The sequence below is a fragment of the Dermacentor andersoni genome, chromosome 8 (genome assembly GCF_023375885.2).
Source record: "Dermacentor andersoni chromosome 8, qqDerAnde1_hic_scaffold, whole genome shotgun sequence".
In the NCBI taxonomy this organism is placed as follows: domain Eukaryota; kingdom Metazoa; phylum Arthropoda; class Arachnida; order Ixodida; family Ixodidae; genus Dermacentor; species Dermacentor andersoni.
Genome location: NC_092821.1, coordinates 64,380,901 through 64,404,508, shown reverse-complemented (window position 1 = coordinate 64,404,508; position 23,608 = coordinate 64,380,901). Strand labels below are relative to the sequence as shown.

Sequence of the window (23,608 nt, the reverse complement as noted above, 5' to 3'; positions counted from 1 at the left end):
ACATATATATATATATATATATATATATATATATATATATATATATATATATATACATAAGAAAAATAAGGTTTCTGGATGCCCAAAAGTATGTCGCCCCGAGTCCTACCAAACACACAAAATCAAACCTACTACTTTGGAGCAATTTGGACATCAAATTGCAACGTTTGAGTACACTGCGGCTCGAGTACATTGTATAGCTGCACAAATGCTGACAAAGCCTACGATATCTTGATGTATCTTTAAAAAAAACGCTTATCACAGTTTCTTAAGGCTAAAGATTGCGAGCATCGCAAAGAAAATCCGAGAGCCATGGATGACAAAGGAATGCCATGAAATGATTCGTAAGAAGAATGCTTCAGATATATGAAAAGTAGATAAAGCAATGATTTTGCTGAATTCAAGAAATTTAGAAACTCTTTAAACAAAACCTTGCGTAATAAAAATGATCAATTTTGAAATGTGTTTCAAGGAGCGAGCACTCGTAACAATATCCTAGGGCAGGAAAGGAATTCTTTACTAAATTCAGGCTATTGCCAAAGTAAGGAATTAGAGCTCGTAATGCGTAACAAAAAGCTCAGGGTGGAGTCCCCGCAAATATTTTTTTTCGTATATTTCACTGCTCTTGTCTCTAGTAGCCCACCAGCTGGCGATGAGCGCACTATATTGCAATTTATGGGTCCACCAAAAGTGATCTGTATTTCTTAAACCAACAACTCACGCAGAAGTGTATTAAATTTTTATGGGTCTTAAGAACAGCAAAGCGCACGATATTGATGACGTTCAAATTAGCCCAATTGGATACGTACTTTGCCTTTTAGTGCCTAGTTCATATGAAGTAATTATGATGTTGCTACAATCTATTTGAATGCATCTTATGAGTCAACACAAAATAGGATTTGAATATGTAAACTAAGGTAAAAAGCGACAATGCGCAAAATAGTACGGAAAATGATGGCGCACAATACAGCAAGGAAATGATGCAATACATTGAGAATTTGTTTGCTTTCTCGAAATATATGAATTGCAATATGACTTTGAAGCATGTCTTGTTTTCTATGGTTGATGTGCACAAGCAATACCACACAATTACTTATGCTTACCTGAAGTATGCTCTGGTGCTCACGCAGATATTCTGGTTCACCACCAAGTTATATCTGTTTGGAATGTCAAGTGATTTTAATTTGGGCTCGATGATCAAGTGCATGTATTGTACATACCATTCGGGCACTGCCGAATTTGTATCCCGAAAGGTTACTTACCAGGTAGGAGAGAAGGTAAGTAAAATGATTTAAGCCACCTTTGCCTGGTTGGCCCACGCTCAATTGTGAAATTATAGTGCAAAATCTCGTTCGAATCTGGGCAATGCACACGGAGAGATCGAAATTATTCACCGCAAGTTGCTGTCCGGTTAAGCTAAAGAAAAACGAGATTTAGTCGGTATAAAAGCCTTTGAGATCCAGACAAGCGTGTTAAGAGGGAAACGCTACAGAGGAGCCGAGCTAAGTACTCACCTTATACAGACGGGTGTTCGCGGGGACATTGTGATGTGTGGCTACAACGCATCAATGCTAATCGCACTGACGTCGACATTCGTCGTGAGACGGGTTCTGCCGGAACATTCCTCGCTCTTATCACAAATTATTTTCGGAGTCACTTATGGATCTGTTACAAACCGGTACATGATTTTGCCATCAATATAAATCGCCGTACTAAAATGGTATTATCGCAATTGACATTACAAGCGATAACGACGACATGTACTTAAGTATAACCCTGTCACTTTGATGGAATGTGGAAAGAAATAGCAGTTATGAGCATTTGTGAAAAAATTCGCAGTGCCGCGGAGGCACCTGCGTCAGCAGGCGTTTGGTGTCTTGTGACACCACGTACCCGAGAAAATGAGGGTTGGACCCTCCCGCGTGTAGCCGTGTGCAGCTTAGCCTTGTCCAGGGAAAAGGAGATCCCGGGGGTTGAGCCGATGTAGGGTGCTGGGACGTTTATGCCACCCCTCCCCCCTCCCCTTTGGCAGGGGCTACACACCTCTTTTACTTCTGCTTCACAAAGATGGCGCCTCCAGTGACACATGTGGAGCAAATTGGCTGTGAAAAGTTGTTGTCCTCCTGTGTTCGTCTTTCTCCCTCACTTCCAATCTATTCTGTCTTCTAGCCACTTCCTTTTACTGAGATTTTCTGAGCAGCGAGGGTTAACCTTCTGCGGGTAGCCGAACCTTGGGTATACCAGCTTTTTTTTTTTTACAGAAGTGACGTACAGCTGACACTTGCAGGACCTGTGTGACACTTTCTACGGCGTCCTCTTGCTGGGCTCTGGGGGGGGGGGGGTGGCTAGCTTTGCAGTTTAATACTGAAGATTCTTTATTAATAGTTCTTTTCCGAGACTTCACCATTGAGAAAATTTTCCCAGGTATCAAGTAGTACACTCTCAAAAACCAGAAAAGGCAGTGAGAGTCATCGTATCTTTCGTTGCTGCAGAATGTGTAACTGATTATATGTGCCCAGGTTACAAAGCTACCACGCTAGCTAGTGGCTAACTTCTCTTGGTACTGCAGGGCAAAGACAGTATGAAAAGCTGCAGAACCTTGTCTCTTTTCGGAATGTTCCAGTTACCGCGACCCCACGCCGAATTATAAGCATTATCGGCGGCGTCATTTCCGATGACGATCTGATGCAGTTGACTGAGGGCGAACTTTTCGAAGACTGGAAGGAGCAAAATGTCACCATAGGAAACGAAATACGATTAAACGTGAGGGGAAAAAGTACAGACAAAGCATCTTATTGTCACATTCCGCTCAAGTATGCTGCCCGAGACAATCCAGGTCGGGTGTGTCGAGCTCCGGGTCAAACAATTTGCGATGTTTTAACTGCCAGAAATTCGGCCATAGATCACAGAACTGCGAGGCCACCAAATTGGTGCAAAATGCAGTGCTCACGAACACACCTCTGAAAACTGACTATCTGCGCTGTGTGAATTATTATGGGGAGAATGCCGTATTCTCGTGGTCCTACCCATCGTGGAAAAAAAGAAAAACAAATTGTAAACATCAAATTGAACGAGAATATTGTAACGAACAGTTCAAGGAGTTCAGACACAACTATTTATTTTGAGCTAACATGTGCACGGGGAGTAAATAAAAAGATGACTGCCGCGTTCCGAACAGAAGATAGGAATGCGCTCATCTCTTTCTTTCTAGAGCGTCGCTTCACCTTTGCTTCTCCTTGTACTCCCCGACAACAGTCACCTAAAATTCGAGTGCGTGTGGCGAGTGCACGTGCCATTAGGTCTTCGTCTTTTTCAGCAATACACCATTGTCCTCTTGGAAAGCGCATGAACCTGGGCGCGTTCCTTAAAGATAGTTTCTGCCTTGTATCATTATCCGCCCTCCAAGAACGCATGAAGCCGACGAGTAAAGCGATGAACTTGTTGACAAGATGTTGTCCATAATAAAGTGGTATATGGTACAGAATAGATGTGCTTCATAGAATATTCACTGCCTGTCATAATATGGCTTCATTGTCACCACATGCACAGTTTCTGTGCGACATCGGCATTGTGATGAGCTCACTTGTCCTTCAGGTGTTACTTCGTTGTTCAAGGGACTCATGCGGCGAAGTACATGGTAAGGGCCGAAATAACGGCGCAATAGCTTTTCGGACAGGACAGGCGACCGCACGGGAGTCCACACACATACTCTGTCGCCTGGTGGATACTCGACTTGGCCGCAAGTTGTATCGGTCCACGTCGATACGCTGCCTTTACTGAATGTGATGTCGCGCCACCTGACGTACTTCTTCGACCATCTGTGTAAAGTCGCTGATGTCAAGGTTCTGTTCTACGCTGTCGCTGACAGGCAGCATTGCATCCAAGGGTGTGGTAACTGTTCGGACAAAAAGAAGCTTGAATGGCGTTACGTGAGTGGTCCCTTGCAATGCGGTATTGTAAGCGTGTGTTGCAGTGGGTAGTATTTTGTTCCGTGTCGGTTGCTTTAAGTTTGCGCAAATTGACAACATATTGGTCAGCGTCCTGTTCAATGGCTCGCTTAGCCCATTTGTTTGAGGGTGATAGGCAGTTCTTTTTCTGTGGCTGGTATGAGTCTGTTTCATAATGGATTGTGTCAAATCGGCCGTGAACGCAGTTGCTCTGTCCGTGATAACAATTGCAGGGGCATGGTGTCGTAATACTACGTTGGTGACAAAGTATTCAGCCACATCAATGGCCGTTGCACTGATTAAAGATGTCTCGGCATATCCGGTTATGTATTCCGTCACTTCTACAATTCATTCTTTCCATGATGACGATGTCGCAGATGGCCCGAGCAAGTCCATGCCTACTTGTTCGAATGGGGCTTATTGGTGTTGTATTGGTTGAAGGAGGCCTGCGGGTTTTAATGGAGGCGCTTTGAGTCTTTGGCAATCCTGACATATTCGTACATCATGCTGAACTCAATAGCTTTGGCCAACAGCACTTGGCATCAATTCCGGCAAACCTTCTACTTCACTCCGAGGTATCCTGCCGATGGGTAATCGTGACAGGCATCCAAGATTTCGAATCTCAAGGCTGAAGGAACGACGACTACAAATTTCTGTGTGCTGCGCTGAAAATTTCTTTTCTACAACACGACATTTCTCATCACATACGATGACATTCCCCAACTGAAAACTCACGCAACATGGACAGAGTGTTCCTCCAGGTGCCCGATAAGTAGGAGCAGCTCGGCGTCAGACTATTGGTGTTTGGCCATCTCAGATGTGGTCACTGCTCCAAGAAACCAAAAGTCGTGTCCACCTTCCACAGGAGCATATTCGACCAGTGTACATGTTAAGCAATCATAGTCACTGTGCTTGCGACCAGAATTGTACATAACCATTATGTCGTATTCCTACAGCCTCAGACTCCATCTAGCAAGTCGCCCAGAAGGATCCTTCAGGTTTGCAAGCAAGCACAATGAGTGATGGTCGCTGATTGCTCGGAACGGTCTACGGTATAAGTATGGTCGCAATTTTCCAATGGCCCATATGACTGCGAGTCATTCTTCCTCCGTTGCTGAATAGTTAGTTTCAGCGCTCGAAAGAGTGCAGCTAGCGTATGCAATTACTCTTTCCTCTCCGTTTTGCCAATGAACGAGGACAGCACCAAGTCCTAAATTGCTGGCGTATGTGTGGATGTCTGTTTCCATTTCATCATCAAAGTGCGCAAGAACCGGGTGATTTTGAAGTCGCCGTCGTAGCTCATTGAATGCATTTTCCTGTTCACTTAGCCAGATGAAAGGTATATCTTCTTTAGGCAGTCGCGTTAACAGCTCGGCAATTTTGGAAGCATTTTGGACGAAACGTCTGTGATAGGTACAAAATTGTAAGAAGCGCCTAGCAGGCTTTTTATCGTTTGTTGTAGGAACATTTTCTAGTGCTGCGGTCTTCTCAGGTTCAGGACAGATGCCTTCAACACTAATCACATGGCCGTAGAAAAGGAGCTCACCGAAGCCGAAGTGGCATTTTTGTGGCTTCAACGTCAGCCCTGCTGAACTAACAGCTTTGAGCACAGTCCGCAGTCGTTCCACATGCTGATCAAAGGTGGTAGAAACAAATCATGACATCACCAATATAAACAAGACAGGACGGCCACTTTGACCCGGAGAGCACAGTGTCCATCATCGAATGAAAGGTGGCAGGTGAGGAACAGATGCCGAACGAAAGTACCTTGAATTCGTATAGCCCGTCTGGTGTGACTAATACTGTCTTCTCACGATCTCTTTCGTCCACTTCTATTTGCCAGTATCCGATTGTGAGGTCGAGAGAGGGAAATAATTCCGCATCCCGTGGTCTATCAAGGGTGTTATCAATCCTCGAAAGTGGATAAACATCCCGCTTTGTGACGACGTTAAGCTTTCTATAATCAATTCAGAAGCGCAAGGTGTGATCCTTTTTCTTCACCAGCACCCCACTCGAAGTCCCCGGGATGGTCTATCGTTAAATCACGGTCTCCAAGAATTTCTTCGACTTGTTTGCTGATGATCTCACTCTCCTTCGGTGGCACTCGGTAGGGATGCTGGAAAATAGGCCTCGCAGCTTCGTCGACAATGATACGGTGTTTGGCAATGGATGTTCTCTGGATTTTTGATATGTCTGCGGCATTGTTGACCGAGGTTGGTGTTGCTGTGAAGTCTTCGGGCTTTGGCGCGTTGACAAATACTCTCAGATTTCAAAAGGACGTTCACCGTTCCTTGGCCAAGTAGCGTTTACAGAAAAACCCCCGAAGTCCCGCTCTGTAGTATTCGCACATTCTGTAGAGATAACGAGCTTCGCCGCAGTGGTAGCACAGTGGGATTCTATCAGTAGTGCGCCATATGTCAACCTTCCGGAATCTCGACTCAGGTGGAGGCGGCAAGAACAGAGGTTCGGATATATGGGTATGTCCGTGACGAAAGTACGTCCTGGGGATCCTCTGGGGAGTACAGCGGCGTACGTTACCGTGCGCCGTACCGGCGACGACGCTTGTGGCTGTGCTTGCGGGTGCTGTTCGCGGACTGCTTGTCTCACTTCTTCGCCAACCACTTCTGCTAATCAAGAGACTACTGTAAGGCCATTGTTCGGCTGTTGCCTCTGAAGCTCTTCTCGAAACCCAGATCTTACGAGTTCTCGTAACACCTCGACGCTGTTCCCGAACATTGCCGACACGGCATCCACAGATGCGACGTTCATATCACGGTTGTAGAGGCTCGCTCACTGTTGAAGTATCCTTTCCCTAGTTGTCAACTTGGAGTGGAATTCGGCGACGGTGCGTGCAGGGTTCAGAGCTAAACCGGCAAAAAGCTCCTTCTTCACACCGTGCATCAGATGCCGAAGTTCCTTGCCCTCGCTTATGCTCGGATTGGCGTGGCGGAATAAGCAGGACGTATCTTTGAGATACATTGCCATGCTTTCGTTGTTTCGTTGGCTTCTTGCTTGCAAAGCGGCTTCAGCTCCTTCCGTGCGGTCTGCACTCGTATACGTGGCCAACAGCTCCCGTCAGAAGTTATCCCGCGACCGGAGGGCAGCTTCATGGTTTTCAAACCACGTTCGTGCAGAGTCTTGCAACGCGAAGTAGACGTTGCGGAGCTTTCGGTTTTCGTGCCATCCATTGTAGTCCGCGACGCGCTCAAAGCCTGCTAACCCTTCCCCGGCGTCTTCGACGGTGTCGCTACGGAAAGGCTCGGGCGTCCGCGACTGATCAACGACGATGCGGGTTGAAGCGGTCTGGGATGTAATTTCGGTGTTATCTACTGCTGCTACTCTAGTTGGCTCCGGCGAAAGAGGAAAGTCAGGTGACTCACTACGTAATCGACGGCTCATGCGCAGGTGGACAGGCGTGAGCTCGTTGGGTCTGAAATGGCGTGGCTCCGTGCTGCTTTCTTATACTCGAATAGGGCTCGAAATAATTAACCAGCACGTCAAACAGAATTGTAACGAATAGTTGAAGGAGTTCAGACACAACTATTTATTGTGGGCAAACTTGTTTTCAAGCAGTAAATAAAAAGGTGAATGCCGCGTTCCGAACAGGAGATAGGAATGCCCTCTTCTCTTTACCTCTCGAGGGTCGCTTCACCCCTTTTTCTTCTTGTATCCCCCGACAACAGTCGCCTACGATGCGAGTGCGTGCGGTGAATGCACGTGCCATTATGCCTTCGTCTTTATAACCAATATGCCGTAGTCCTTTTGGAAGGCGCATGAAACTGCGCGCGTTGTTTAAAGATGGTTTCTGCCTTGTATCAATATTTCATGTAAAAAGGCTTGAAGGTGGGTGACATACGTGCCGAAGATAGCTTTGTCGATGTGGCACGTCAGGAAGCAGTGCCGCAACGGACCCCGTCGGCTTTCCGGTCCAGACCCAGTGAAGCGGCGGTGATGTCATTCGCCCTCTAGGCGGCTGCAGCCAGCGCTGCTGAGCCCTTCCGGAACACAAGGCCATTGACTTCCGTTTTGGTAGATGAAAGGGCTTCGTCTACCGAGGCGAATGCTCCAGGACGGACAAACCGCAAGAAATAGCGGGTGTCCAGCTGCCTTGATGAGGCGATGGACAACTCTTCCGAGGCAGACGGCGCAGCAAGTGCCTATGCAGCTGCGGGAGTCCCGCGACCGCTACAAAAAAGTAATAATAAAGGAACATCGCATCCCAGGGCCGGAAAAGGGCTTATAGGTTAAGTGAGATTTCATACATTAGACACACAGGGCGATCCCTTTCTGAAAAAAAATGTACACACGGTATTTACAGTGGAATATCAGGTGTTTTCTATGCAATGTAGATGATTTCAAAGAATTTCTTCATAAACTAATTCCAGAAGTGCTGTGTGTCGAGCGAACGTACTTAAGATCTGCACAAAGAAACTTTCGTGCACAATATACAATTTTTTCGAGAAACCACGATAAGGCTAGCATCTCATCCTGCGGCGTAGCCACAGTTGTCGACAAGAGTTTTGCTAGCTAGCACTTGACCCTTCGAACACCGCTTGAAGCAGTGTCAGTGCGGGCTGTTCCTTCTGATCTGTGTATGTGCCACGCATCTATCAACTCAAAAAAACATATTTCTATAGTCTCATAGGTCAACCACCGGTGCCCTATGTACGTACTCGTGGGTGATTTTAACCTGACAACACTTAGGGCGGAGACCCGCGTTGTGGTACGAGAGGTCCAATCATTGAAATTTTTCTTGTGACTTCTGGTGCGTGCCTGTTTATGAACAAGAAGTGCATCTATTACAACCTCCAACACAATTCATTTATCGATAGGTCTAAGAATTGCCTGTGCCTCTCTTCTGCCCAACCTGGAATGGAATGTCATCAACAATCTTTTTGTGACTACTTCTCTATAACAGTACACTTAATAAAGCAGCATGACAACCTTCCCCATATTCGTCGCTGAAAGTTACCATTGGCTGAGTGGAAGCATTTAAGTACAAACTTATTTACGACAAGGTTTTATAAACAATTTTAGTAGAGACGATGCCGTCGCATATTCGACCACTTTTATTATTGAAGCAGCCGAAAAATTTATCGCACAAACGAATGGTGCTTGACACAAAAGGCGTGTTCCCAGCTCGAACAAAGACTGCAGAGAAGCGCGACAGAGGCAGAATAAAGCATAAGGCCCACTGCGTATATGACTGAATGGCAAAATATTATAGCAGTTAACACTATAAATCGCTGGGAAGGCGGGCACGTCGTCTTGCAAAGAGACAAACTTGGGATGGATGTTTATCGGGCATAAGTTCACAGGAAAAGGAGCCTAAAGGGTGGAATGCCTTAAAAAAGCTAAAGGACAAGAAATCCATCCGTTGCCTTTGGTGAACGACCAAGGGAATACCTTACAAGAGCTGGCGTGCTCTTTTGCAGAGCACTTTGAACGTTTCTCAAGCTCAATCCACTACTCACAATGTTTACTGAAACACACACAAACAGAATAATGCAAGAAATTTGTCTACAGATTTCAACAAAAGGAGCCATATAAGTGTACTTTCAATATTACCGAGTTGAGGGCTGCCTTGCTTGCATGCAACAGCTCTGCACAGGAACCAGACAGGGTCATGTACGACATGACCAAAAACTTAAACACTAACACACAAGTTGCACTACTCGCACTTTTTAACACTATTGGGTCTGCCGGATACCTTCTATCCGTATTGAAAGAGCAGATTGTGGTCCCTATTTGGAAGCAGGGTAAAGATCCATCCTCAGCAGTAACTTACCGCCCCATAGCTCTCACAAGTTGCCTTTCAAAGTAATTTGAAAGAATTATTCGGCGGCTCATACATTTCCTTGAACTGAACAAGATCCTTGACACCTATCAATGTGGCTTCAGAAAAGGATAATCCACAGCTGATCATCCTGTGCACATTCAAGGAAATATCCGTGACACATTTCTACGTAAATTGTTTTTCTTATCGATATTGCTCGATATGGTGAAGGCGTGCGACAAAACCTGAGTTTACGGAATCTTGAGGCATTTGAGGCTCTTGAGGAATTGGCATCCGTTGCAATACGCTCAATTTAATGGGCAACTATTTGTATAGTCTTAACTTCCACGTCAACATCGGCAATATATTGTCAGGTACAGTTGTACAAGAAACTGGAGTACCGCAGGGTGGCGTGCTCAGCTACACACTCTTGATCGCTAACATGGACACGCTGCGAGCTTTATTTCCTGTAGCAGTGCATTATGGGAGAAATAAGTACAGCAGGGCTTGAAAAATGGTTCTAAGTGGGAAAACAAAAATGGGTTGAAAGTTTACCCCCCCCCCCAAACTATCTTATGTTCTTTTTACAAGAAAGAGACGCCCAGTTCCCAATCCTAGTGCAGAACTGTGTGGACAACAAGAACACAAGCTTTTAGGGCATCATATTTGACTCTAAGCTTACGTTCAATCCACACATAAATATATCAAAGCCAAATGCTTAAAAACAAATACCTTAACAAAAATTATACCTCACACAACATGGTGCTGGAACAGGAAGCGTTTAATGAACCTTCACAAGAGCCTCATTTCAAAGCTACTGGATTATGGCGCTGTAGTATATCGCTCTGCTGCCCCGAATGCGCTAAAGATGCTAGATCCCGTTCACCACCTAGGTATCCACCTGGACACAGACACTTTCAGAACAAACCCCATTGGAAGCTTATACGTAAAATCGAATCAGTGGTCACTCGATCTGCTGGTAGCAAACATCAGCTTCACCTATTTACTTCCAGTGTACTCTAATCTTAAACATTCGTATTCTAAAACTGTTAACGATTTGACATGTGTAAAACTTTTCCATAATACCCTCAATAAGACAGCCTTTCTCACAGTGTGAGGGAGCTTGGCATTCAAGTGGGTGTGCCACAATTTGAACATCCCGTAATGCCTCCAGCTAAGGTGCTAACACCTTCGGAGTGGCAGCTGATAGAATGTGATATAGTTTTGTAAGTTACAAAGCAGGCGCCAGAGCTCGACATGCGAATGCATTTTAATGAACTCCAATTGAAGTGTTCTTGCCCTGAATTCTACACCGGTGCATGAAAGTCGCATGCTGGCGTATCTTACGCGGATGTTGATACTTTATTTTTTCCTTATCGGACGTAGCGAACCCTCATACAAGTATGCTTACTCTAGAAGCCTATGTATTTGAGTCCATGGTCACACAAATAACGAAATTAAAACTAGACAAGGAAGTAGTATTCGCGGACTTTGTAGGTGTCACAAAAGCACAATTGTCCTTAAGAAAGCACAAAAAACATGTTTTTATTGAGCTTTACCCGTACTTTCGCAATATTGATTGAGCTCGTAGAATATTGTCCGGGCTCGCCATAAACAAGAGCGGAGAGGCATATTTCATGGAGACAATTGCAACAACGGCTAAGTTCAGGGTTCTTCTCTCAAACCTCGCTCGTACTCTCGCAGTCATCGCCTTCATCTGCAATGTACAGGCACAGATAGGGAGGCGGCATTCCTCCCCCCCCCCCCCCCCCCCAGAAACAGCATCGTGCCGATACTCTTCGGGTAGCACCCGGTGTCTACCGAACAAGAAAGTATTGGTGTCATTCAGAAAAATAGTGTTTCATGGGCACTACGTGCACAGCCTCAGGTAGGTCCTCCGGCGCCTGGAGTAAAGCTCGGCTTTGAGGGACGACTTCGTAGTTGACGTCGCTAGGGCTTCGTTGAACCTAGTTGTCCAAATTTTGGGCGTAGAAGTTTCTCCGAGAAGCCTCGATCGTGTAGCGGAGTCCAAACCCGAGCTCTTTTGCTGGGCTGGTAGACGGCGCATCGATGATCTTGATTGTAAGGTAGGGGATCACGGTCCTTCTGGACTGTTAGTAAAATACGCGCGAGCTCTCTTGCTTTGAACTGAGCTTGAACAGAGCGAATAAAACAACAGCACGAGAAAACAAATACCACATACAAGCGTTGTAGACAAATACCAAAGGCAAGCACGGACAGCGATTTTCTGGGGTATTTGTTTCCTGGTGTCGCTGTTCTTTCGCTCTGTTCAACATCAGTTCTAAATATGAACCAACTAGCCCTCATCAAGACCTCAGTAATGCAAACTGTCTTGCTTCTCGGCGCGCACGGTAAAAATCTATGGCGCCAGTATCGGAATCGCTGGAATCATGAGGCATCATAACATCCAGCATTCCAATCATTTCTCTATCATGGAGGAGACTGAATGAACTCATTCGCTCCGTCTCTTTCCGAGCCGTATTATAAGCGACCCCAACATGGGCAATATTTTGTTCCAGTTCTTGTCGACATACAGACATACATACATACATACATACATACATACATACATACATACATACATACATACATACATACATACATACATACATACATACATACATACATACATACATACATACATACATACATACATACACACACAGCCTGTCTGTGAGAGTCTTGTTCAGGCGTTCCGTAAGCCCACTGCTCGCGCCGTGCCACTGAGAGTGAGTACACTTCGCAGAAGCCGAGCCATGAACGCGGTTCCCCCGCCGGTTACGATGACCGCTGGAGCACCGTGCCTCAGGACGACGTTTTCAATGAATTGTGTGCCCTCAGCTGCTGTGCTGCTCGAAAGTGCCTTGGTTCCGCATATCGCGTGAGGTAATCTGTCGGAGCTAGGGTGCCCTTATTTCCAATAGTATATATAGGGAATGGACCCAAAACATCCATCTCAATTTGTCCGAACGGCGTTTGCAGCGCTCGAATGACATGCAATTATCCGGCAGGTCTTGGAGGTGGCACTTTTAGTCGCTGGCAGTCCAGTTACATTGAAACGTACAGCTTCACCTGTGGTACGAGTTGTGGCCAGTAATACGTCTTGATGCGCGCTAATGTTCTTGTGAAGCCTAGGTTGCCTGAGGTGACTTCAACGTGAAAGGCTAGGAATATCTCGTCGCGGAGCTAGAGTTCTAGGGACGAGTAGTATATATTACTGCCTTATTACAGATATGTTCTACCTAAAAAGAACACTTGCGTGTGCAGAAGGTTGACATGCTCCTTGAGAACACTGCAGGAATGTTCGTGGTGCCGCCTTCTGTGAAATAAATTACTGGAGCGAGCTCCTAGTCCGCTTACTGTTGAGAGATGGTGCCGCATTAACAACTCCAAAGAAGAACCTGCGGATTTGTCATCATCTACGCCTCTTGACTCGAACGGCGATCTGGAAAGGCAGTCAGCATCTAAGTGCTACCTTCCAACATCGTAGACCACTGTCATGTACTCTTGAATCCGCAGGCTCCGGCGTTCAAAACCTGCAGATGGATATTTTATCTTCATCAACCAACAGAGATAATGGTGATCACTTATGAATTGAGAAGGGCAGTCATAATGGTACGGGCGGGGCATGGCAGCTTCTCTTACGAGAGCCAAACATTCCTTCTCTCTGGAGGACTGTGGTATAAAGTTTGTAAACAGGGATGAAGTGCCTCAGACAGGCTGGCCAACGTTTCGATAGGAGGACCTATCTTCGTCAAAGGCGGCCTCGTCATCCTCGGCGTGTTAGTTTTAAAGGGTTAGTGCAGTGACGTCACGTGCGGGTGTTGTCGCTGGCGGCTGGTTTTAAAGAGAGAGATTACAAGAGGAAACAAGCGCTGTCGTCCGACGTCTGTGAGCTTCATTCTCAAGACGAGGGGACAAGAGCGTGAGAGTGGGCACGCGGGAGAAAAGAAAAGAAATAGAAGCAGAAAAAAAGGGGAAAAAATAAAAAAAAAGGGGGGGTGGGGAAAACCAGGGCGGCACCAAGACAGACAAAAAAGGGGGAGTGAAAGAAAAAGAAAGAGAAAAGGGAAAACTTTAAGGAATACGGGGGCTTGGGAGCGTGTTGGGGATGCGAAAGGTTAGGAGGTATTCAGGGGGAGTCGTTGGCGGCATGTTTTCGAGGCATTAAAACGGCCGGTCAAGCGGTCCGCGCGCGAGTAACACAAAAGACAAAAAAAAAAGGAGAAAGGAGAAAACCCAGACAAAAAAAAAGGAAAAAACATGAGTTGAAAGTGACTTGAGTAGCATAGTAGTAATACGTCGAGTAATTTTGAAATAGTTAAGGTGGCGACGAGGAGTCTGCGGTGCAATTTCTGGGGTGACTGAAAGGCAGCGGCATGGTCTTTCAAGGGGCACTGCCCCACGCGCTTAACGTAGGTGTCGTTACGGCGGCATCCAGAGATGGCGATACTCTGGGTTGAGGCGCCCAAAAAGGCATATTGACTTCGGAATGTGTTGTCGAGGGGATATCAAGAAAAAAAAAAAGATTAAAAGAAAGGGGGGGAGGGAAGGGAGAGGGGGAGGGGGGCCGAAACCGGTATAACAAACAGGAGGGTGACGCGCGCAGAAGGGGGCAAGTGTACATGGAAGAAGGGGATCGTACAGTTGGTATAGACGTAAAAACCTGAAAGAGTACATTAAATTAAGTAGTAGGCAGGAAAAAAAAAATTTTTTTTCCGAAATGGAAGAGTAGGTGAGGTTAAGAATTAAAGTTGGTTGGTGGCCTAATGTGTTTTGTGTACTGGTTGATGATATGAGAGTTTCAGATTTAAGTTACAGCTTTTAAAGATTCTAAGTTGCCGCGTGTCAAATTAATTCCTGTCGGGTGTAGGCAATTAAACTTGTGTATGAGGTATGATTCCGTATACTTCCTTTCGCGAGGGGAACGGAAATTTGTTTGTAGTATATAGAGCCTTGCTTTGTCAAACATATGTCCATGTTCATTAAAGTGGCTGGCTACTGCATTGGGTAAATTGTGTTTTGTGTCCGCGCGGTGACCATTGAGTCTTGTATTAATTTGTTGTCCAGTCTCACCTATGTATTGTTTGCTACAAGCGGCGCATTCTAGACAGTAGACTACGTTGCTTGATGTGCAGGTGAAAGCCGAACTTACCTTGTGTGTGTAATTCGACGCTGTACTTTTTACTGTAGTAGTAGATTGAATGTGTTTGCATGTAGAGCACCTGGGGCGGCCACAGGGATTGGTTCCCAACTTCTTCTTTTTCTGTAGTTTGGCGTGCACAAGAACATCTTTAAAATTAGTGTTGCGTCTGTAGGCCACTCTGGGAGGGTCGGGAAAAATCTTCTTAAGTTTCTGGTTGCTGGTGAGAATCGGGTAGTATTTACTTAGGATGTTATTCACGTTTGGGAGTGCGTTTGAGAATTTAGTAGTAAGAAGAGACGTTGTTCTTGTGATCCTCGGGCGGGGCTTGAGGACCTCGGCTCGATCAAGTTTGGTTGCAGCGATGTAAGCTGTTTGAAGGCCACTGTTTGGGTGGTTCCTGTTTGATAGCATTTCTTTAAGGTGATCGAGTCTATCTATGTAGTCTTGGTTTTCAACGCAAATGCGACGTAGTCGTGTGGCTTGGCCTTTAAAGATGCCTTGTTTGCAATGTCTGGGATGGTGGCTGGTATATTCTAGGTACTGTTGTTTGTCGAAAGGTTTCCTATACAGCGTTGTCTTTAGTTCACCATTGTCAATGTATATTGTTGTGTCCAGAAAGTTTATGCGCTCAGTTGAGGATTCTGATGAGAATTTTATTGTTGGGTGAACAGAATTTAGAAAGGCTACATATTTATCTAGACTGTCTTGACCATGTCCCCAGATTATGAGTATGTCGTCTATGTATCGTAGGTATGTGTGGGGCTTGGTAGTGCAGCGCGATAGGAAATCTGTTTCTAGAATTCCCATAAATATGTTCGCGTAGGTTGGTGCAAAAGGCGTACCCATGCTTGTACCATGTATCTGTAGGTAGTAACTCTCTTCAAATTCGAAGTAGTTATGTGTGAGAACTAATTCAAGGAGAGACAGGTAGACTTCAGTAGAGTGTTGTGCACTGTGTTTAGACAGCGTTTGTTTTATCGAAGATTTTTTTTTGTCTGGGTTTTCCCCTTTCTCCTTTTTTTTTTTGTCTTTTGTGTTACTCGCGCGCGGACCGCTTGACCGGCAGTTTTAATGCCTCAAAAACATGCCGCCAACGACTCCCCCTGAATACCTCCTAACCTTTCGCATCCCCAACACGCTCCCAAGCCCCCGTATTTCTTAAAGATTTCCCTTTTCTCTTTCTTTTTCTTTCACTCCCCCCTTTTTTGTCCGTCTTGGTGCCGCCCTGGTTTTCCCCACCCCCCCTTTTTTATTTTTTATTTTTTTTCCTTTTTTCTGCTTCAATTTCTTTTCTTTTCTCCCGCGTGCCCACTCTCACTCTCTTGTCCCCTCGTCTTGAGAATGAAGCTCACAGACGTCGGACGACAGCGCTTGTTTCCTCTTGTAATCTCTCTCTTTAAAACCAGCCGCCAGCGACAACACCCGCACGTGACGTCACTGCACTAACCCTTTAAAACTAACACGCCGAGGATGACGAGGCCGCCTTTGACGAAGATAGGTCCTCCTATCGAAACGTTGGCCAGCCTGTCTGAGACACTTCATCCCTGTTTACAAACTTTATACCACAGTGTGCTATTCCATCTGTCAGCCCCTTTCTTGTTTTTGGACTTTTCTCTGGAGGAGTAGTTCGAGCAGTCACATGATAGTGCTCTACTCGCGTAAGCAATAACTCCCTAAGCGCCGTCTTGCCGCTGAAGAAGGACGGCGCCTTGACCCACGTTTCTGGCATCGGTGTGGATTATCGTCGGCGCATCAGCATCAAAGTGGGCAAGAACAGGCGGAGATTGTAGATGATCCCGGAACTCGTAAAATGTTGCTTCCTGGTTCTATCTCTACACGAAGGTGCCGTCTTCTCTTGTTAGGCAAATGAGCTGTGAGGCGATTCGTGCAAAAGCCCCAATTAATCGACGGTGAAATGCGCAAATGCCCAGGAAGCGTCTGACTGCTTTCTTGTCCATGGGCCTTAAAAGCATTGCCACGGCTTTGATTTTGTTAGCATCAGGTTTGACACCTTTGTGACTTATAACCTTGACCAAAGTTCTTCATAGCCAAAGTGTCACTTGTCGGGTTTAAAAGTGAGCCCGACAGACTGTATGGCTTGAAGAACTAACCTTAGCCATCTGAGATGAGCATCAAATGTGGCAGAATAAGCAATTAGATTGCCTAGGTACTCTAAGCAAATCTCCACTAAAGGTCTGAGAGAACTTTGTCCTTCAACATTTGGAGCATGGTTGGGGCGGATCAAAAACCAACGAGTAGAACGTCAGATTCATAGAGTCCATCAGGCGTCACAAACGCATTCCTTTCGCAGTCTCGGCTCATCGGCCTCTAATTGCCAGTCTCCACTTTATAAGCCAATCGTTTCGAAGTAACAAGCATGCCGTAGGTTGTCGAGGGAATTGTCGATGCGCGGTAGGGAATACACATCTTTCTTCGCAACCTAATTGAGGTTGCTATAATCGATACAAAACCGCAGGCTATGATCCTTCTTCTTTACAAGTACCATGGGCGATGCCCAAGCGCTTTTTGACGACTGGATGACATCGTCTTCGAGCATTTACTTGACCTGCTGCTGTATTGCTTCACGCCCTTTCTGAGCCACGCTGTATGGGATCTGTCGGATGGGTATTGCTGTTTCCTGCGTAATGACGCCGTGTTTCGTCAGTGGCGTTTGACACCGTCGAGAGGTTGTATAGAAGTATCCCTAAAATGGTCAAGCAGTTCTTCGAGAATCTGTTTCTGCTGCGGTGCTAAACATGGCTCAATGTCGACGACGGGTGCACATGGCATCGTATCATTTTTTTCCTATTATAGAGCAAAGTAGTGTTGAACAACGTCAACTTCGTAAAGTATGCCACCGCGGTACTTTCACTGCGTGCCACAATTTTTTAATAAAATTTGTAAGCAGTACCTCTGTATGACCACCGATTAGGCTGAGGATACCCGGAGCAATGACAACACCTTGTTGGAACAGAAACACAGTTAATTGTTCGGCTAATCTGTCATCGTTAGACTGTGCTCTGTAACTGTAGGAGGCAAGACTGCATGGTAGTGGCGGTATGCAGACGTCTTCGTCTGCAATACGTAACAATGTACATTCGCGTTCATCACCGTATTTCGTTCCCGTACTAGTTTATAAAGTTATCTCGCCATCCCGTATGGTAATCATGGCACCGCACTCCCGCAAGAAGTCCATACCAAGGATGACTGATCTGCAGCACCCTTGTAAAATTATAAAATTAACTCCAAAATGTCTATTTCCTATCTGGAGCCCTGCCGTCGGCTATAGGTGCCCACAGCATTTTCAATATCAGGGCTCGTCCATTGCGTTTTGATTTTCTTAAGCCGGTGTGCCAACTGGTCACTCATATTCGAAAAGTCTGCGCCAGTGTCAACTAAAGCTGTCACTTTGTGCGCATCAATTGATAAGTGTAGGTCGGCGCTCGAAAATTCGCTCACTCACAAGTCGCTTAAATGCAGCAAAGTCCCTCTAGATTGGAATGGTGAAGTATGCCAATTGTTAAATAGTGGGAAAATTATAAGGCCTCTAATTATAAAATAAAGGTGGTTGAGCGCAAGGTTTAGCGCCTGGGCGTCGAATGTGCGTTCTCTTGTGCTTGTGTTTCGCTGTGCTCAACCTCCTTTCATCAAAATGCGCCAACAAGCCCACGTCGCCACCCTTGCCTAATTATTAGCCCATTTCCTTGGCATGAGTTCCCTGTAGAGTAACGGTACATGGTATTTGCTGTGATGTTATAAGTTAAGGCGTATCATGAACTGCTTTACTCTCAGCGAACATGGTTTTTGTGATATGTTCTCATGTGACAACAAGCTGCTTTGTTTAATTATTCAAAGGTGCTACTACCCGCCGTGGTTGCTCAGTGGCTATGGTGTTAGGCTGCTGAGCACAAGGTCGCGGGATCGAATCCCGGCCACGGCGGCCGCATCGCGATGGGGGTGAAATGCGAAAACACCCGTGTACTTAGATTTAGGTGCACGTTAAAGAACCCCAGGTGGTCTAAAATTGCGGAGTACTCCACTACCCCGTGCCTCATAACCAGAAAGTGGTTTTGGCACGTAAAACCCAATAATTTTTCTAAAGGTCCTACTGCTCCTTTGAATAGATGTCTTGCCCTCGTGTTATAGCCCATTCTTCTGCAAAAAGAAATCGATGCTGATTGTTTTTTTTTTTGCAATGTGTCATGCATTGCTAATCCCAAGCAGAAAACATTATGTTCTCTAAATATAAGTGCTCGATATAAGTGGCGAATGCGCCCGAAATGCACTATAACAATTTATGTAACTCAAATTTCACTATTCGCCCATATTACCATGTTTTCACAATCATTCATTCATCAACCACATTCAGCCTTTTTCTTGTATTTTGTTGCGTCTAATTCATTCGATTGTACACTAGGTAATGTTCGAAATTTTGAGACGAATGGTATGGCGAATGATCTTCAATAGAACTCGATAATTCAATTTGCGAAATTCATGAACGCAAAATTTTTTTTACTAACGTGTAAGAGATACAAACACTTATGGAAGTCTCAAGGAAGATAAAATCGAATGGAATGATGCGATTGTACGTGTGAAAATCACGATTTGATTACGAGGCACGCCGTATTGAGGGACCCCGGATAAATTTTGACAACCAGGGGATCTTTAAATGGCCACTCATCAGGTCTGGCCCTTTTGAGCTCACAAGCGCCACCATGCAATGTGCGCTAACGATCGCGCTTGCTAAGTATTGCATCGCTACGCCCCGGTGGAAGAGCTTAAATTTGAAACCGAAAGACCTTTGTGCTTCTACTCGCGGACGCAGCGCTACCAGCCGGAGAGTCGACGCATATCGCACAAGTGCGCCTACGTGCATGGCAGTGCTGTGACGTCGCTCGTAGTGGCACGTGATTTCGAGAATTATTGAAGGCAACATCTGTTATGTGTGTATTCTGTTGCTTCAATGGCGGAATTAAAGTTTAGACAAGCAAGAAATCATAGAAACACGAATGTCCGGGTGTCTTTGTTTTACTACGCGCCGCAGCAAAATAGATGTACTTCCGTTCTTGTTTTTTTTTTCGCCTGTGGCCACATCGTGCAGTGGCGTGCGCAGACAACGATACTGTGCCATTTTCTACCGTGTTCCAGCGCCCGATCAAGCTCCGTGATCCGCTTGTGTCGACTTCAGTATTCGTGTAGCACTGACTTATACTGCTAGTCAGGTGTAATCGTCCACAGAACGCAAAATTTTGCGCTGTGCGATGCGAGACAAACGCAACAGTTCGCGCGCGACACCGTTAGCGGAAGTGCGCCACGAATTAAAAAGCTAGGGAAAAAAATGAAGGCGGGGCCTGTGACGAGGTCGGGTATGGGCGAACGCAGGGAAGGAATTTCGCTTGCGGAGAGTAGACGGGGCATGTGGTTAGAGTGTTTCTTTTTGCAGTTCCACTCGCCTCCCTAGATCACTGGTTCTCGGCACTGAAATATTCCTACCTCGGCTATTAATGAAACAAGTTCAAAATTTGTTGCGGCATAACGCTCCCTATAGGGCACGTAGCAACTTCCAGCGTATGACTAAAATATAATATGCGTCCTCGTGAGGGGCCCCGTAACGTGCCTCCATTGCACTGGACAAGGGCAATTTCGCATTTCGCTGTCACTGAAATGCGACACCGCGGCCGCGATTTCATTCCCTGACCGAAGGGAAAATTATTGTACTAGGACGAATGGGGCAGCTTACTTCTGATGAATACTTTCGGGCACATTTTTCTGAATGCATCAATTTTAGGCAGCCTGCAATTGAATTTGTTCTCTCACTTAAAGCAAAATACTTTATCATGGCAATATTCGCATCCTTTTTATCTTTGACAACAATGTGGCGTTGTAGTAGCAAACTTCCGGCCTTGATGAACGGAGCACTCTACGCGCGTCCGCTGCTTTGTATGTTCTCAGTTTTGTTTTATTGGCCTTACTATTATACACCGAACACACGAAATCAGTTGTTTAAAGGTTTCGAGGAAGGCCGGACACCCATTTCGTAATGGCATTACGTGCATTTGGGTGCGACTGTCATAGGCCATGCAACGTATAAATCAGTTGTGCTTTTTTCGACCGACAGGCTTTCATGTAGCCACTACATTTCGTTGTGCTCAGGAAGAAAAAAAATGGTGGATAATCTATTCATACTTTTTGGGCGGTTTTCTGAAATAGCTTAAGTTCTTTCGATTAGGAAATTCTGTTGTTCAAACAATACTTGTTTTACCTATTTATATATAATTCTTCGCCGATTTTACCAGTACTGTACTCCTCAACTATTATAATTTTATTGTACAGAAAGAGAATAAATATCTTAGGTCTCAACGCTTCATCTTCATGATTCCAAAATACAAATTTAATTTCAGAATGGAGGCTCGGTAACCTGGACAGAACGGTAAGTATAATAATATTATTAGTTGACTTGGCATTTCATGTTAATGACGTGGGAAAACGGAACAATTTATATTCGTTAGAAAACGACGTTTTACATGGTTCCATTTCTGATAAAACCATGAACAGAGAAAACGCAAACAGACTTTATCGCATCTAGGGAGTGCAGCTGACAAGGTTTAAGAAAATTTTTGGAAGTGGGACCTACTGCGCCTTCTGTAAATAATTTTATCACTCGGCTTTCTTCTTTTTAATAACTGCAATGGTTCTTTTTCTCACGTCTACCTTAGATAAAATGGTCACTTCGCATGCATAAAAATTATTTAAACTTCCCGTGTGCATACTACAAGAATGGACACATTACGCTCCTAGTGAGTGCAGAATAATTGACTAATGCATAACTCTACGCACTCTCCGCAACATTTATCGCTATAATATTTCAATCGACAGTGCAAAAGGCCCATGATGCAATATCTATCAATAACCGGGTGTCACTATATAGAAAATGAAAATTAACTTATGAAAATAGATCACTCAAAAATATGGCCTTATTTAGGTACATTCTTTGTTTTCTCTTAATGTGTTTCAAGAACAGTCATTTAATGTACAGTGGCTTACCTGCACAAATGTCAATATTGTTACGTAAGAAGATGCAGATGAAAAGCTATATACAAGTATATTTACAACGTAACACGCCGCGCTTGGCCAAGAGGCAACAGCCCGCGCCAGCCTCCAATCGTCGTCATCGTGTTCTTACTGCACGCCTGTTCGTCGTTGGAAATACTATTCCGTAGCAATATGATTGCATTGCGCAAAAAATTTCTCGTCCTTTAAAACTTCCTCCTGCTGTTTTTTAAACCTGTAACTCACATAGCATGCTGTCTGTCCATAGGATGACGTTTCCAAAGGACACAGTGCACACAATCGCTACACTAATGGCGCCAAATATGATTGATATCTTCAATCGAGTTGGCCTTAAAAGCAACTAGACATACTTTAGAAGCCTGCCCTTTCTTGTCGTCGCTCATAATGGGATGCCGTTAAGATAATGGTGCTGTCATTTAAAGTCGTGCGCTGTCAAGAAACGGCGCTACTACTGTTGCTGACTCCCTATACGATAATATGTCACCACCCTCCTTATAGTAAAACTTTTAGGCGACGAAGGGTGGTAACTCGTGCTCTTGATCTACAATAAGTTTTAGTAAACGCTTACCTCGTAATATTGCAACTTAAATATATTAAATACACGGTGCGCCGCAGGAAATATTGTACCACACAAAAACACAGGCAGGCAGTTTTTCAGCTATCCTTTTAGAGGCTGCTGCTACATGGCGGCTGATTGCAACGTGAACTGCTACTGGTAGGTGCATGAATGGGACTCCTTAAGCTCAACAAAGAAAATAAGACGATCTTGATTTTATGACGAGTATTTATGCAAAGCAGGAAAAAGTGTGCCTTGGTGGTACATGAAAACTTAGTGCCCATAACATCCAAATCAATATATTAACAAAGTAACTTTCGCGGTAAGAGAAAGAAAACTGTGTGCAGAAGAGGGTTAGATAGCGACAAACAATCTGGGGGAATTATTCCATAGGATGCATACACTTTTAATGAAACCTCGACGAATGGGTAAGTACTGGACGATTCAAGCGTCTTGCCGTGAACCTGCAGTGGATAGGGCTGCTGGGTCAGCCAATATCTCACATTTACTGATATCTTTTTATACCATTCTCTGCTATAGTTGTGATACATGTCATTGCTTTTAATGCTTCTTTCCAAAAATCGGTGCCATCGCAAAAAAATATTATTCATCTCTTTATTTTACAGCAAAACTGTTAGCCTCTAGTTGGTCTAGATCTTTCGTGGGCTCTTTCAGTTTTCAGCCAAGTACCATACCAGCATCTAGCGGCCGCAGTGGCTCAGAACGACCTCAAACGGAAGCTGTAAAGTTGTTTTTCTTTGAGCTTCCGCGCATCAGAATTATGCTATCTGGTATGTTCGAAATATAATCCTAAACTATCATAGGTTATCTGTGGGCCGTACTTTAGGAATTTCCTGACGCATGTTACTCTGCGAAATTCACTAGGTTCAATAACACACTTGCGCTAGGTGGAGCGCCTAGGAGAATGAGAATGTATGCTGTACTCATGCGCACGTGCATGTGCGCGTGAAGTACGGGTGCGCACAATGTCTGTCTTTGATGCGTGGAAGCTCTGCCCGTTGCATCTGGTGAACAGCGTGTGCTGCGACCCCAATCGACATTGTGGCAAACACTGCCCAAATACAGTACCC

At 45.1% G+C, this 23,608-nt stretch overlaps 1 long non-coding RNA gene across 1 annotated transcript in view; it reads left to right on the top strand.

Moving 5' to 3' along the window:
- Positions 1-1,135: 1,135 nt before the first annotated feature.
- Positions 1,136-23,608, top strand: part of LOC140212881 (uncharacterized) — a 74,491-nt gene continuing 52,018 nt past the window's right edge. Inside the window, exons 1-2 of the long non-coding RNA XR_011889857.1 lie at positions 1,136-1,277; positions 21,292-21,320. This is a non-coding gene — a long non-coding RNA (uncharacterized lncRNA). The remainder of the gene's footprint in view (positions 1,278-21,291; positions 21,321-23,608) is intronic.